This window comes from Cetorhinus maximus, chromosome 22 (assembly GCF_964194155.1).
Source record: "Cetorhinus maximus chromosome 22, sCetMax3.hap1.1, whole genome shotgun sequence".
NCBI classification, from domain to species: Eukaryota; Metazoa; Chordata; class Chondrichthyes; order Lamniformes; family Cetorhinidae; genus Cetorhinus; species Cetorhinus maximus.
In genome coordinates this window covers 52,603,591-52,619,206 of record NC_135900.1, presented here as the reverse complement: position 1 = coordinate 52,619,206, position 15,616 = coordinate 52,603,591, and the positions used below count along the sequence as shown (strand labels likewise).

The following is a 15,616-nucleotide window of genomic DNA, read 5'->3' as shown; positions in this document are numbered from 1 at the left end:
TGTGTACTGCGTATGTAAAATCATGAAGCCATTTTAGACTAAGATGAAAATTTAGGTCTTTGTATTCAGTCAGAACCGAAGCACTGCCCATACCTGTTTCCTGGTTATGGGTGTGTTCAGGTACAATAACTTTTTTGTCAGATCTAGTAATCGGATACTTAGTGGCATTAGCTTTATAAGAATAGCCTGCATGTAAGGCATATAGTAGTAGTCAGCCTTTGTCATTTTCTGTTTGATAATCTACACAAAACAGATTTTCTCTTAGAAGCATAGAATGCTTATAGCATAGGAGGAGGCTATTCGGCCTGTCTTATCCATGCCAGCTATCTACGTGAGAAACTCAACTAAGTCCAACACCCCTACCTTTTCCCTATAGCCCTTCACTTTTTTATTCAGCTAAATATCTAATTCCCTTTTGAAAGCCACGATTGAATCTGCCCCCATCATACTGCCAGGCAATGTATTCCAGATCCTAACCACTCGCTGCATTAAAAAATATTCCATCATGTCACCTTTGGTTCTTTTGCCAATCACCCTAAATCGGTAACCCTTCTGCCAATGGGAATGGGTTCTCCCTATCTACTCTGTCCAGACCCCTCACGATTTTGGAAGCTTCTATCAATCTCCCCTCAACCTTCTCTAAGGAGAATAGCCCCAGCTTCTTCAATCTATCCACTAACTGGTGTCCTTCATCCCTGGAACCAGTTTTGTCGATCTTTTATGGACCCTGCCTGATGCCTTCTTGTCCTTCCTAAAGTGGGGTGCCCAGAATTGGACACAGTACTCCTGGTGAGGCTGAACCAGCATTTTACAAAGGTTCACCATAACTTATTTGTTTTTGTACTCTAGGTCTCTATTTATAAAGCTCAGGATTCCATTTGCCTTGTTAACCTCTTTCTCAATCTGCTGATGCCTTCAGCGTTTTGTGCACGTATACCCCAGGTCCCTCTGCTCCGCCACCCCTTTTAGAATTGTATCCTTCATTTTGACTTACCTCTCTTTATTCTTCCTACCAAAATATATCACTTCATACTTCTCTGCATTAAATTTCAACTGCTATGTGTCTGCTCATTCCGCCAGCCTATGTTCTCTTGAAGTCTCTCATTATCCTCCTTACAGTTCATGATACTTCCAAGTTTTGTGTCATCTGCTAATTTTGAAATTGTGCCCTGTGCACCCAAGTTAAGGTCATTAACTTAGATCATGAAAAACAGTGATCCTAACACCAACCCCTGGGGAACCTCAATAATATACCTTCCTCCAGTCCAAAAAACAACCATTCATCATGACTCTGTTTCCTGTCACTCAGCCAACTTTGTACCCATGCTGCCATTGTTCCTTTTATTCCATGGACTTTGACTTCGCTGACAAGCCTGTTATGTGGCACTGTATCAAATGTGTTTTAAAGATCCATGTTCACTGCATTACCTTTATCAACATTCCCTGTAACCTCAATCTTTTAAAGGACTAGCACCACTGATGATACCTATGGGTTTTGGCCAGCCATACATGACCCAGACACAACATCTCCTGTATCTACCTAGCTATCTGTTCCGTCATACTATGTAGCACTGAGTAGGTGCTTTCCATTTCATAATTGGTCTTTGTTGACCATATTTCTCTAGACAGTTTTCATGAATTGCATGTTTAACATTTGTATAGCAGTTCAAACAGAAAGAGAAGCCTGTGGATTTGTGCAGTGCCTCCCTGTAGGCAAACAATAAACAGCAACATTTCATCCCAGTCCTTTGGACTGTACTCAGTCTATGTGCACAGCATGCAAGTTAGCATGTCATCAGACTTCTCTACCAATCCATTTGTCTGAGGCTTTTTATCAGAGGGGGGTTGTTACCTATTACTTTCAGAAAAGTCTACATTACGTTTCCCAGCATAGGTTATATATTTTTCCACTGTGAAACCCATAATTTGTTGGCCCAAACTGTTCCAGCCCCATTTGTTATTGCTGATGATTGCATTTTTCAGTAATGGTCTCTTTATTGAAGTACTTTCTCTTGGTTAACTCAAACCAAATGGACAACACAGATAATGTTGTGCACTTTCTTTCTATTTTATATTTACCATCTACTTTTTCATTCCTCCATAATTGACTATTTTGTGAATCCTAGAAACGTGACTACAAGATGTTAAATGTCTTATAAATTGGCCTTGTGAGTTTGTCCTTTCAAATACATTGTAAACATTTTTCTTTGGTTCAGAGAACTAGATCTTTGTGTTTGTAATATAGCACCTGTTAGACAACCATAGCAAAAATGACAGGCAATACATCACTTGAATCAGTCATTCAATATGTTAAATTTTCAATCAGCAGTGAGGTAATTAAGGCAGAAAACAAGATCTTTTCTTACAAATTGCTAAGCTGAGAAACATACAAAAACAATTTCATAAAACCAAGTATTTTATTGTTTCTAAATGTTTTTAAATGCATTGCTCTATATTGTAACTTTGGAAATTATACAGCTTATGTGAATATATAACATGAAAATAAATGGAAAAGACCAAAGCAATTCTTCAGAGTCTGTGGATATCTCGAATCAATTTCAATCAAAACCACACTTGAATTTCAATAGCCTTGGGTCATATTTTATTTCAGTGAATATCATGCCTTTGGATTTAGATAGACTCGAAATCTCCTAATTGGCAAAATTAGGCAGAAGAATCGTTCAAGTTTTACTTACTATACAAAACTGAATGAGACTTTTTTTGATGCAACACATCATTCCCAATGACTGTCAAAGTCTAAGGACAGGTTTTGGAATTTATAAGTTCTGATTTAAATCATCACTATCATTTTATAAAGTGAATACACTTTAGTTTCCAGAAAAATAGTAAATAATATTGGACAGAAACAAAATAATTTCTGAAATCAATTAAATGAGTTATCTTAAACAAAGTATATTGTAAAAGTACAAGGACCCAATGAAAATATATTAGGATGTTTGCCAGGAATCACTGAAGGTGAGAACACCAAAATTAGGACCAACATGATCTCAAGGGCTTTCCTTTCAGAAGGAAATGAAAATTGAGCTGTTGAGGTTCTTTTCATTTTCTCTGGAAGCGAGGAGCTGTATATAATCATCTCTTTCAATGAAATTTGCTTTTCTGATGTTGAAATGCAGCTCAATATTCCAGCATTCTCCCCTTTATTCCAGCAAATGGTGAGAATTGTTTTGATGAATCCACTTAAATTATTTGAGATTTAGGACTGAAAAGTACACAGATATACATTATGATATGACAGGTAATGTGTACCAGGCGGACCAAATCCACAAGGGAAACTTGACCATGTTATCACAGCGGTTTTGCAATTTGTATTTATTACGAGAAGATTTGTGCGCTGAATTCAGAAGAATTAAGTCCACCAACACCTTTAGAGATTTAAAAAATTAAACTAAAACATTTATTAATAAAAGAAAAGATTTCAAGCACTTACATAAGATTACAGTTACTTAATACTATAATAAAACCCAAAATTCCTAATTAACCTGACTCACAACTACACACCCTCTTTAAGGCAACAGTCCAAAATAGATTTTAAATTTAGATAGGCAATCCAGCAAGTCTACCACAGCACCCACTTGACAGTGGAATTCCAAAGGCTTTTCTCCAACTTTTGTTGCTAGACACAGCAGACTTCTGCAAAAGTGACTGGAGGCTTTTTCCCAAGGCTGTTTTACATGGTCCTTTTAGATCTTATGTGCCCCCACATAGCCTTCCATCCTTCTTTATATATGTTTCTCTCTCTTTAATCTGTAAATTCCATTGTTCTATATGTCTTTGGAAATTTATTTTCCCCATAAAAATCTTTCATATTGCCAATATGGTCAGTACCTTTGGGAAAAATAAACATACTATTTGACCTTGCTTACCTTGTTAGTTGTAAACATCCTATCATCCCTTTGAAACCAAAACAATCCCTTCACTTATCTAAAAATTCAAATTTCCTTCACACCCTACATGCTGCCTTTATTCATATTTACTCATTGGCATTTAAAATGCCTTCTACATCTAACTTATTTTGATAATTTCAACCTTGCAGTCTATCTGACTCCAATTCAATTAAATCACACAGACAACCATACACACTCACACTCATAAACCTACTTTACAATAAATCACAATAATATTATGAAAAATATGATAGTTTAATGACATTTAAAAGGTGAACTATCAATATTGGCTTAGACTCTACATCTGATAAGAGATAGAAATTTCAATAAAAGTGAAAATCCGGAAATTTCTATAATTGGCAGCTGATCCACAACCCCAGATTTACACCCAGGCAGCAAGTTAAAAATCTACCCCAATGCTTGAGATTGTGACAAATCCATGGCCAAAAGAAAAGTGCAGCAATGATGACTGCTAGCCTGGAGATGCAGGTCGGCCTTTATGGATTGTAGTCAATGATTTGCAGTATCATTTCTTCCACCTGGGTTGGGATTTCATGTTGGGGGGGGCCAGTCATTCACCTCTTTCATTTCCTGTATTCATTAAGAGGCTGGTAAAGTGGTGAACATGATTGTTTAGAGAAAGACTAAAGGATTCCCAAATGCTTAGCATGTGTCCAATATGACATGCAGTTAATGGAGGTGAAAGTGTGTGTTGTTGCTGTGCTATACAGACACTAACCTTGGAAACCTCTTACATGTAATAAATTTCTTCAATATATATGAAGAGGATCTGCTTACCATAGAACCTATATTTATCTCCTTCAATACCTCTTCTCACACAATCCAGACTTTTGAATAAGATTCCCCTTCAACTAAATCCTCCTATGCTTCACCTTCCACCATATCACTAATAGGACTTATGTCTGTAAAGGGAGAAGAGCTCCCACCTCTCTAGACTCTAGTGTCTGCCATGTATAACATGCCATGAAAAACAATTTCAAAACACTGCACTTGCAAAACATATAAAATGCTAACGCCCCTTCAAGTCACATCAGCAGGTCTTTTCTGCCGCTGTACAATATCCCTCAGACCTTCCCCAAACATTGCTTAAGTATTAAAATGTGGGGACTTAGAAATTGCTACTTTGTCTTGGATGGTGTCATGTATCCTGAGTGTTGCTGTATCTGTGCCCATCATGGCAGTTGGTGAGGATTCCATTGTACTTCTGACTTGAGCCTTGTAAATGATCGAGAGTCTTTGATAGGTCAGCAGGGTGGAAGTCTTTTAGGGAGGCGAGAAGCAAGCCACTTGCCCGAGTCTATCCAACCGATGTGAAGAATGGCTCAACCCCAGAGTCCTTCTTCCACAATCTCAACATTTATCTTTCAGAAAAATATGTTACACATAAAATATGTAAATCGCTATCACCCATTGAGATTGGCATGTCTTCACTGGAACCAAAGCTAATATCTGATATTTATCTTGTGGAACCTCTTTATTTCAAACTGAATTACCTTGCATCAATCAAGAGAACAGAATGTTATGATCCTTCAGACCTTGGTGAAGAATGCAATGAAAAATTTTAACTGCTAGCTTGTCTGTCCTAATATCCAACTTGTTCCAAATTTGAATAATAATCAGAAACAACATTTTCATCTGACAAACTTCTATATCCAATAACATTTTAAACATGCCTTCCACTATCAAAATAATTTTATCATAACTGATCGAACAAAAGAAAGATCTCCTTTCTTGTAACAGCTATCCCCTCAAGAGCAGAGCCTCTGGGCAGGATATTCTCGCCTGAAGTCAACAGACCTTTGGCTGGTCCATCAAATTTTCCATCCCGCCTGCGACAATTCCTGGAAATTCCCTGCCTCTATTTTAACTCCTAATTAATTGACCTTATATAGACATAAAGAAAGAATTTATTGCTTTTATCAAAATGGACACCTAGTTGAATTTTTGGCCAATTTTCTGGCCAGGTTTTACAGTGCCCAATTGATATTAGTGTTACAAATGTTGAACTTTAATAGATGGCTATGTTTTAAAATGCTTGGATAGGGGGAAGGTGATCATGCTAACTCTGCCCGGAGACAGGCTAATACGATTTGGTTGTCTTGAGAAAGAAACCCAAACCAAATCTGAAAATTAAGTAACAGTTTTCACACCTTGACACAAAATGAGGGACAGCTGTATTTTGGACACAGAGACACAAACAAAGGAATTATTGCTGTGTGGAGAAGCAGTAGTTACTGCTGTGAAGAGCAGGATGAACTGTTTTTGTCTTAACAACTAAGCAGAGTGCTATTAAAGGTTATTTTTCTGTTCAAAAGGAAGGGAACAGGATTGATGGGACTGTTTCAAGATTTAAGGAACAAGGAATTGCTCAGGTGGGCCTTGCTGGTGAAAGTCAATGCTGGGATATCACAGCTGAGTGGAATGATTTTCAAAGGACATTAGAAGATTCAATCTGACTGGAAGCTGGGAGTACGTTGGGACTTAATCTTGTATTGCTACCCCTCTGCCAGACGGGTGATGCATAGCAAAAGGAATTGAAAGAAGAATCATGATTGAGTTAATCAGTTAATGTGGAAGTAACTTTTCTCTATTTTTGTGTATCAGACTCTTGGGCAGTACACCTGATGTTGTGGATTGCACCCTCTTCTTTTTGCAGCCCCTAGCTCTGCTCTTGTGGCCTCCTCCTGACCAGGAGGATGTATCTGCTGGTGCTCCTCTTTGCTACTCTCTCTAATATCAAGAGTAGCTTGCTTCTATCTCACAGCCTTATCTGCTGCTCGCATTAACCACTTCCATTGAAAATGGCTTTCAAAGGAATCTTAAGATGGGGCAATTTTCCTTGACCTTACTGCAACGTACAATACTGTCTGGCACATTGGCCTATTCATCAAAATATCAAGAGTCCTCCCTCCCTGGATGACTGATGCCATTGAACTACAACTCTGGGATGGATGGTTCAAGATGCGTGTGGGTGACAAGACTCGTCCCTGGAGGAAACAGATGAATGGGGCTACCTCAGAGGTCTGACTTACCCCCAACCCTGTTCAACTTGTACATCAACAACATACCCCCAACCTGGTTCCAGACATTTATCACTGCAGGTGACATCTGCTGTGGCGTATAAGCTTAGACTTTCCCTGAGCTGGAAGGCACACTAAATGACAATATTGCAAAGGCTGCCTACTGCAAGACATGGTGCCTAAAACTGTGCACGTAAAACAGCCTCTAGCACATTCCACCTTCACAATGCCAGCACTAAGAGGGAATTAAACATAACCCTGGATGGCCAGAGACTGAAGCATAATCTCTACCCTGTTTATTAGGTGTCACTCTTGACAGAACCCTCACATCCAGACAGCACCCCATCAAGACTGCAGAAAAAATTAAAACCCACAATAACATCCTTGGTAAACTGGCTGGTACCTCATGGGGATCACAAGGACCTCTACACTTGCCATCACGTACTCAATCACAGAATACTGTGCACCAGCATGCTATCAATCTTCCCACGTCAAACTCCAAACTTATCAATATGCAATTCAACTCAACAATGTGCATCATCACAGATACTCTTTGACCAACTCACCTCCCCTGGCTCCCACTCCTGAGTAACATTGCCATGGTCCTGGCCCCCAACACACACACACATCAGGAAGTTAATGCTACAGAAGCAGGCTGGAGAAGGTCTACTCCAACCCAAGCCTGTCCTTATTCAAAGACCTCTAACCACCAGCAGTATGCCTTCCCTCATGCCACCCCATATGGTTAAACCCATCACACCAAGGAGCAACAGCTGAGGACCAAATGCAGGAGGATTGGCATGTTTAAACATCCATCAGAAATCACTCCCTTATCATACACTCTACTGCTCATCCACCCGGTTTTGATCTCCCATGGCAATAGTGGGCCCTTTTAAACTGTTTTTGGACTAGCCAAGGGCTCTGTGCAGCCACCCAATGTTAGTGGGGTTGCCAAGACCATCCAGGCTGCAGCTTTGGTGCAGTCCAATCAATGACTCACAGGGTCGAAGCATGTCCGAAGGTGGGTTTAAAGAATTCCATCTAGCCACTGACAAGGCTCTTGCTTGGCTCAATGACTATGCATGTGTTAAATAAATAAACCCGCGACTTGTTGGCTTACCAGGGCTTCCTCTGTCCTCCTCTGATCTTCAAGTAATACCAGCAGCCTCAGGACCCTCTTAAGAGTCCAAACACTCACATCTCACAAATGCAAGCCTCTCACCACTGGGGATGGCACCTCTGTGCCACTGCATGAGCATCTGAGTTTACATCTCCCATTTCACATAACTTTTGAACACTGCATTTATTAGCACTTACGGTTTCCCACTGTGTTCCTGACAGCTAGACCTTAAAGTGTCCCAGATCCTCCATTTCTCCTGTGCTTCTGAATTGAAAATCCCAAACTGTTGCTTCCCAGACTCTGAATAAGCTCCACAATAAGCTCAACAAGCTGTTAATTGGAGGACTGTGAGTTGCCAGCTCCCTGTTCCCACCCTTCGTTTGAAAATCAAGTCGCGTTCCAGAGGCATCAATAACCAGTGACTCCATCCAAATGAATGATTTTCAATATGCATCGCTCCTGACCTCACACACCCCTCCACGGCAATTGAAAATCCTGCCCCATTTCTCTCTCCAGAGATAGTGCCAGATGTGTGGAGTGTTTCCAGCATTTTCAAGTTTTATTTCAGCTATTTTACAATACTGTGATTGCAGTTTGGCAACTGGGTTGCAACAAATCACTCAAAATGCTTTCTGAAAATTTTCTTCACTTATTTGTTAGTCACAGAAAATTCTAACAGCAAAAATAAAGGTTAAAAAAAAGGTTAATAATGAAACAATAAATATTTCACAATAACATATTTAAACTTATCTAATAAATTGATTTTTGAATCTTTTTAAGGCCTCATTAAAATTTTTATTTTAAGTTCTCAGCCTGTACCTAAAACCTGGGCTTTGACTTAATGGGCGAAATTTTCCATTTTTGAGACTAAGCATGATGGCAAGCAGGTTTCGCGGCTCCCTCCCATTGTTCTCCAGCCTCTCCCAGTAATCCTGGATCCCACTTTAATTGTGGTCAACATTCCAATCCTCCCACTTGAACCCACCACTGTGGATGTTCCCATGCCCACTGTGGACCTCACCCCTCCCCATCTCAAGGATGTGTGCATGCTCATGTATAGAGGAAACCACCCCCCCCACCGCCCCCCCCACCCAGGAGAGTTTCAAATACCTCCCTCTGTATTATATATTTCCCTTTAAAAGCTGCAGGCGCCTCTCCTAATCATGACTGTCCTATCTGCAGCCCAGTACCAAATCAGACAAGCCCATGGCCACTGACTGTAAGACCATGACCACACCCTGCATACCAAACTGTTCCTTATCCCAAATGAGCACACAGCCCTTGCTCCTTCCTGGAGTGGGACTATGACGTGCATGCCATGTAGCATGGCCCACTAAACCCCACGACTGCCTTTAATCTCTCACCCTGACTATGAGGTGCCCTAAGCCTCAGGACTGCCTTTAATCTCTAACCCGAACCGCTTGGCCTCAGACCAGGGACTATGACTGTCTTTCAATGAGCTCTCCTGTTCCTTCTTTACTGAGGACAGCACAGTAAAAGTCTCTGTTCAACCCATGCTTCATGTGCATGCCTTTCCCCTCCCCCACCTCCATGAGTTTCTGTGCGCCCCACACCTCCTGTGTCACACTAACACAACCCCTCTTGTATTCTGGAGTATAAGTGCATCTCCTCCCATTCATACAGTTTGATTCCCATCTACCCTCTTCTGTATCTGCACTCTAGTCTTCCATGTTGGGCTCCAGCTTCCCCACCCTCAGTCTCTCATCTGCCTACCATTGTCTCCCAACACTCCCCAACTCTACCATTGCCCATTGCCCCCGTGTCTCCACCTTCCTTCCCCCCACCCCCTTCCCCAGTCACAATGCTGGTCTCTGTCTCATATGCAGCCCTGCCTGTACCCTGCAGAAGATACCCTCCCGGTGAATGGACGAAGCTAGTGAGCAGAACAACCCTACATCCCACCAGTGTAGCCTTTCACTGGCATTGGTGAGAACCCGGAACAACGTTGCTGCAGGTAAGCTTTGAATGTTGCACTCACCTCGAAGTCATGAGCAAAGTGAGGGCCAATAGCTGCACGCCACTTATATGAAAGCGTGATTCAGACCAGTCAAATTTTCCACTGACGTAGTGCAAGATCAGGAGAAGAACATAATTCAAGCAAGTAGCATGAGTATTCATGACATGGTAATGCGTGCAAATGGTGTTCCCGACATGGATCAGTGGGAAACCTGACCCATCATCAGCCCACCATGAAAGTGGTGAGGAGAAAATTCCAAACTGATTTCCTGCAGATGGGAATCTGATTTTGGGCCTCTCTCCAAATTTTCCACTCCCACCCACCACAAAACCCGCCACTGGCAGGACCAGAAAATTCTGCCCAATGTTTTTACCCAGGTCTGTGACTTTGAACTAAAATTGGAATGTACAATTCGAATATGGGCTGTGTACTTAAGTTTTCAGGAAGCCTCAAAACTGTACATTCATCTGTACTAATTGTACACTCTAGTAATTTTTAATCAGTAACATTTCATAAAACAAATTTGTAAAACATGCACATATCAAAAATTTAACTGAGGTAAGCTATTTTACCAAGTTTTTTTTAAAGAGACAATAGGCACCACTTACATATTATATTGAAGGCTCTTTTCTGAAATTGGTGTCTGCATCACTTCCTAAATTTGACCAGCACATCATGTTAAGTACAGTAGGTAAGCAACTTTCGGAAGCTGAAGAAATCCTCACCTTCACTAAAGTAAATCCCTGGTTAGTCATTTAGGCTTCTAGGGTAATTTTGGGCCAAGTTTTTGCTGCTTTGGCTATTGCTTGGCTGTTAAATAGTTTTGGAGGGTCCATTTGTGGAGGGCTACAACTGTACAATATGTTACTCTGTGAAATTGTCTAAAATGTGCCCTCCACATTCCTCATGCAATCTAGCATGTTCCTTTCTGATCATTTTGTAACCTCCAAAGCATCCGATATGCTGTGACAAGCCAAAGCACCCAGTTAAAAGCTGTAGCAATCAGTGAGCTCCTCCATAATTGTTGTTCCCGCCAAGATACCTCTACTTGTGAATAGAAACCAGTTTAAATTTGGAACAATGAGGCTACGAAACCTTAAAAAGAAAATCCTGTTCACCAGTCTCACAAAAGGTAACTCCAATATGATTCTGTGGTTTCTGGCATTCCCTGCATCATTCCAGTTCTTCCCCTCATACTAGCAGTCACTATGCTGAAGGTTAACATATATGTGTGAACCTCCTGATTCATAGGTTTTAGCTTGCACTCCTGACTTTGTTTACGTAAATCACTGCTGTATATCTCCACTTGACACATTAGTTCTCAAGTATACTTTGCCCAACCCTATTCCTACTAAACTACTGATCACCCAACTTCCCTTCCTAGCTCCTGTGTTAGTTGATATCATTGACAGTTCTCTCTCCTCAGGTACTCTTCCCCTCTCCTTCAAATCTGTCATTATCAACCCTGTCCCCATAAAACAGTTCCTTTTTCCTCTGTTCTTGAAATGCCCAGGACCTACATCCGTTTCTTCTCCAAGTCCTTGAGCATGTTGCCATCCCCTCAATCTATGCCGATCTTTCCTAGATTTCATGATGTAATCCCTGTACTCAGGCTTCCAATCCCACTACCCTCAAAACGGCTCATATCAAGGTCATAAATGGCATCATATTTGATTGCGATAACGGTAAACTATCCTTCCTTGTCCTTCTTGACCTGTCTGCATTCTTTGACATAGTTGACCACAAAATTCTGCTTCAACGCCTCTCCACTGTAGTCCAGCTGACTGAGACTGCACTTAACTGGTTCCGTTCTTATTTATCTAGTCACAGGCAGAGAATCACCTCCAATGGCTTTTCTTCCTGGTTCTGCAGTGTTATTTCTGGTGTCCCCTAAGAATCAATCTTGGCCTGCGTCTAAGTCTCACCTGTATGCTGCTGCTCGGCAACTTAATCCAAAAACATAGGGTCAGTTTCAACATGTATGCTGACAACACCAGTTTTACCTCACCTCTAGCTTTTTTGACCCCTCCACTGTCTCTAAACTGAAGACTGCTTGTCCAACATAGAGTACTGGTTTAGCAGGCATATCCTCCAACGAAATATTGGGAGGACAGAAGCCAAAATCTTCAGTCCCTATCATAAACTTCATTCCCTTGCCCAGTGACTCAGTCCCTCTCACTCTCCCTGGTAACTGTTTAAGGCTGAGCCAGACTTCGTAACCTTGGTGTTATATTCGACCCTGAGCTGAGCTTCCTACCACATATCCACACCATCACTTAGTCACCTATTTCATATCTAGGAACAGGAGTAAGCCTTTAGCCCTTCCGGCTTGTTCCAACATTCAGTGAGATCATGGCAAATCAACTTAATTTCATGTTGCCTTTGCCTCATATCCCTAAATATCTTTTGGTTAACAAAAGTCTATCAATCCAGATTTTAAATTAACTATTGATCTAGCATCAGTTTCCATTTTTGGAAGAGAGTTCCAAACCTCGACTACCTTTTGTATATAGAATTGCTTCCTAATTTCTCTCTTGAAAGGCTTGGTTCTAATTTTTTGACTATGGTCCCTAGTCCTAAACAGCCCAACCGGTGTTAATAGTTTCTATCTACCCTATCTGTTACCCTTGATATATTGAAAACTTTGATCATATCACCCCTTAACCTTCTAAATTTTAGGGAATACAATCGTAGTTTGTACAATATTTCTTCATAATTTAACCCTTGGCAACCAGGTATCATTCTGGTAAATCAATACTACATTCCTTTCAAAGTCAGTATATCTTTCTAACATGTCATGTACAGAACACAGTACTCCAGCTGTGGTGTAACCATGGATTTGTATATCTGAAGCATGATCTCTACCCCTTGTATTCATGTCCTCAACATATAAAAGCCAACATTCCATTAGCCTTTTTGATTATTTTCTGTACCTGTTCATAGCATTTTAATGGTCTGCGTACACGGACCTTTAAGTCTCTGTTTCAATTGTTTCTATCTAGCTTTTCAGCATTTGTAAGTAATCTGTTCCATTGTTTTTAGGTCCAAAGTGGATGGACTCACATGAAAAACATTGTCACAGTTTCATCCATTCATTTAATCAATTAATATCTATTTATAATTTTATGCTTCCATCTGACAATAAACTTACTATACCGGCTGTCTTTGACTCATCGGCAAATTTGGAAATGTGGATTTCTATACCATTACCTAAATTGTTAATAAATACAGTGAATAATTGAGGTCCCAAATACAGATCATTGGGGGTCACGTTAGTCACATCCTGCCAGTTAGAGTAACTACCCATAGTCCCTGCCACTGAGCCAATTTCCAAAATAGATCAATAATTTGCCTTCAATTCCATGAGCTTCAACTTTAGTTAACAAATTCTTATGAAGACCTTTATCAAAGATCTTCTGGAAGTCCATATAATTTTTAAAAATTCATTCACAGGATATGGGCTTCACTGGCTGAGCCAGCATTTATTGCCCATCCCAAGTTGCCCTTGAGAAGGCGGTGGTGAGCTGCCTTCTTGAATTGCTGCAGTCCATGTGGTGTAGGTACTCCTACAGTGCTGTTAGGAAGGGAGTTCCAGGATTTTGACCCAGCGACAGTGAAGGAATGGTGATATATTTCCAAGTCAGGATGGTGAGTGACATGGAGGGAAACTTCCAGGTGGTGGTGTTCCCATCTTTCTGCTGCCCTTGTCCTCCTAGATAGTAGTGGTCGTGGGTTTGGAAGGTGCTGTCTAAGGAGCCTTGGTGAACTCCTGCAGTACATCTTGTAGATGGTACACACTGCTGCTATTGTGCTTCGGTTGTGGAGGGAGTGAATGTTTGTGGATGTGGTGCCAATCAAGTGGGCTGCATTGTCCTGGACGGTGTCAAGTGCCACTTGATAGCACTGTTGATGACCCCTTCCATCACTTTACTGATGACTGAGAGTAGACTGATGGAGTGGTAATTGGCTGGTTGGTTTTGTCCTGCTTTTTGTGTACAGGACATACCTGGGCCATTTTCCACATAGCCAGGTAGATATCAGTGTTGTAGCTGTAATGGAAGAATTTGGCTAAGGGTGCGGCAAGTTCTGGAGCAACAGGTCTTCACTACTATTGCCGGAATATTGTCAGGCCCCATAGCCTTTGCACTATCCAGTGCCTTCAGCCATTTCTTGGTATCATGTGGAGTGAATCAAATTGGCTGCAGACTGGCATCTGTGATGCTGGGGCCTCTGGAGGAGGCCGAGATGGATCACTCGGCACTTCGGGCTGAAGATTGTAGCAAATGCTTCAGCCTTATCTTTTGCGTTGATGCACTGGGCTCCCCCATCATTGAGGATGAGGATATTTGTGGAGCCTCCTCCTCCAGTGAGTTGTTTAATTGTCCACCACCATTCACGACTGGATGTGGCAGGACTGCAGAGCTTAGATCTGATCCATTGGTTGTGGGATTGCTTAGCTCTGTCTATCACTTGCTGCTTATGCTGTTTGGCACGCAAATAGTCCAGTGTTATAGCTTCACCAGGTTGACACCTCATTTCTAGGTATGCCTGGTGCTGCTCCCGGCATACTCTCCTGCACTCTTCATTGAACCAGGGTTGATCCCCTGTCTTGATGGTAATGGTAGAGTGGGGGATGTGCCAGGCCATGATGTTACAGATTGTGTTCGAGTACAATTCTGCTGCTGCTGATGGCCCACAGCGCTTCATGGATGCCCAGTCTTGAGTTGCTAGATCTGTTCGAAATCTATCCCATTTAGCACGGTGGTAGTATCACACAACACGATGGAGGGTATCCTCAATGTGAAGGCGGGACTTTGTCTCCACAAGGACTGTGTGGTGATCACTCCTACCTATACTGTCATGGACAGATGCATCTGCGGCAGGCAGGTTGGTAAGGATGAGGTTAAGTATGTTTTTCCCTCTTGCTGGTTCCCTCACCACCTGCTGTAGACCCAGCCTAGCAGCTATGTCCTTTAGGACTCGGCCAGCTTGGTCAGTAGTGGTGCGACTGAGCCACTCTTGGTGACTGACATTGAAGTCCCCCACCCAGAGTACATTCTACACCCTTGCTACCCTCAGTGCTTCCTCCAAGTGATGTTCAACATGGAGGAGCTTGATTCATCAGCTGAAGGAGTGCGGTAGAGTATGGTAATCAGCAAGAGGTTTCCTTGCCCATGTTTGACCTGATGCTATGAGACTTCGTGGGGTCTGGAGTCGATGTTGAGGACTCCCAAGGCAACTCCCTCCCGACTGTATACCACTGTGCCGCCAGCTCTGCTGGGTCTGTCGTGCTGGTGGGACAGGACTTACCCAGGGGTGGTGATGGTGGTGTCTGGGACATTATCTGTAAGGTATGATTCCGTGAGGATGTCTATGTCAGGTTGTTGCTTGACTAGTCTGTGAGACAGGTCTCCCAATTTTGGCACTAGCCCCCAGATGTTAGTAAGGAGGAGGGTCAACAGGGCTGAGATTGCCATTGTCGTTTCTGGTGCCTAGGTCGATGCCGGGTGGTCCGTCCTGTTTCATTCCTATAGACGTTCATCTATAGACATTCCCTGTCCACTACTTT

The 15,616-nt window shown here is 41.9% G+C and overlaps 1 protein-coding gene across 1 annotated transcript in view; it reads right to left on the bottom strand.

The window, feature by feature from the left end:
- Positions 1-15,616, bottom strand: part of LOC144696698 (peroxisome proliferator-activated receptor alpha-like) — a 585,390-nt gene that overhangs the window by 114,219 nt on the left and 455,555 nt on the right. The gene's annotated exons all lie outside the window — the stretch shown is intronic.